The 1,716-nt window shown below is 40.8% G+C and overlaps 1 long non-coding RNA gene across 1 annotated transcript in view; it reads right to left on the minus strand.

Moving 5' to 3' along the window:
• Positions 1-335: 335 nt before the first annotated feature.
• LOC119271307 overlaps positions 336-1,716 on the minus strand; it is a 2,370-nt gene continuing 989 nt past the window's right edge. Inside the window, exons 2-3 of the long non-coding RNA XR_005134481.1 lie at positions 1,618-1,688; positions 336-1,329 (exon numbers count right to left, since the gene is read on the minus strand). This is a non-coding gene — a long non-coding RNA (uncharacterized LOC119271307). The remainder of the gene's footprint in view (positions 1,330-1,617; positions 1,689-1,716) is intronic.

Raw genomic sequence — 1,716 nt, forward strand, 5'->3', positions numbered from 1 at the left:
TTAATTGATCGGCCGTGGTAGCAATAAGTGTGTTAGGAAGTTAGAAAGATAAAAAGATATGTATGCCTGCTCAAATGGCACTTGGTGTAGCATTAGTAAATTCATACACCTGTGGGTAGGTCGAAAGGCCAGGATTTGTTCTTCTTCATGAGATGCCCTCTGGTAACACCGAATCGATGGGTGAAGAGGGTTGTTTTTGATCTGTTGATGAACAAGGAGAATTGAGTAAAAAGGGCAAATAGTTATCTGTATATTACGCTAGCAAATGTTCATTGATTTGATCTTGGAAGATTAAAGAAAATGAATGTATGTTCGTAGCGAAGATATTGAAAGGAAGAATCACAGCGGATGAAACCAAAGACGTAGCACATATAAATAACACTGCCTTAACATGAGGACATAGACTTTATACTTATACATGTCCAGATTGAAGTTCAGAAAGGATAAAGATTTCTAGGCCGAAGCTATGAGTAGACAGCTTCGCATCTTATTTAAGCAATCTAGGAGACTAAATACAACAAACACAGAGCCGCTTCCTAGCGATGAAGCCATACATATACAGCTTCACATGGCAACGAGACAGTTCAGCAGGCTCAATATGACGCTCATGGCGATGGGACATAGTCATCATCCATGTGTTGATGAATATCATCGGCTGAATCTTCATCTAAGTGACCACTGTAGCTTTGTTCAGGCACTTCATCATCTGAGTACATGCCTTTTTCCTCTAGGAACCGAGATGTCGTAGTTGTAGAGCTTTGAAGCACGACAATTGAACTGTGAATCTCCATGATAGCTTGCTTCATATTAGAAACACACATTGAGGTAGCAGGGTCCAAGAAAACGGCAGCAAGGTCTTGGATTCTGTTTGATGCATTGCACACTTGTTCCACATAGTTGCATGCTTCTTTAGTTATCTGCTTGATGGTTTTGATGTGCTGGTTGATTTCATCTGACTGTTCTGGCAACCTGGTTGATAATCTTGTATGTGCCATTTTCATTTGCTCTAGCTGATAATAGTTATAGTCCACAAGCACCTTACCCTCTCTGTTCTGCATGTATTCGATGGCCTTATCGAGTGCATGATTCATTGATGCTACCCCATTCTGACATGTACGGCTTGATACTTTAGTCCGGCGCGCTGAAGCATCGTACCGTGCTTTTGTGCGGTGAAATTGAATCTCTGTTCTAAATCGATCTTGTGAAAGATGATGCACAAAATACACTGGTTTAGGAAGACCAAGTTTCTCGAACATTGCTTCAGCCAGTGATGTGCTGGATAGCTCAACCAACTCCATGAGAATAGATCCACAAGATAAACCCAGAGGGCTGGCAGAAGGTATAAACACAGCGTCCATTAAGAACAGTAAGCACTGAGCTTTAGATTATATATATGCACTAACAATTAAAGAACTTTGTACCGAACCTATGGAAAAATGAAACTTTAATATCATGAGGACATCGGGAGAGCCAAGCATGTACCAGGACAGGAAACGAAACCTATCAGACCATTCCTCCAACCGATTTTATGTGGATAAGAAAATAATAATAAAGCATTTATACGGGCAGTGTATTGTAAAGCAGGAGTATGGCTGGAGCTAAAATATAAGGATATACCTTGGTAATTAGATTTGTCCTGGGTGGAGGATCTTGTTGCCCTTGGTGAGCATCAGAACGGATGAGCGGATCTAAGATGCAAGAAATCAAAACGAGTCA

This window comes from Triticum dicoccoides, chromosome 3A (genome assembly GCF_002162155.2).
Source record: "Triticum dicoccoides isolate Atlit2015 ecotype Zavitan chromosome 3A, WEW_v2.0, whole genome shotgun sequence".
In the NCBI taxonomy this organism is placed as follows: Eukaryota; Viridiplantae; Streptophyta; class Magnoliopsida; order Poales; family Poaceae; genus Triticum; species Triticum dicoccoides.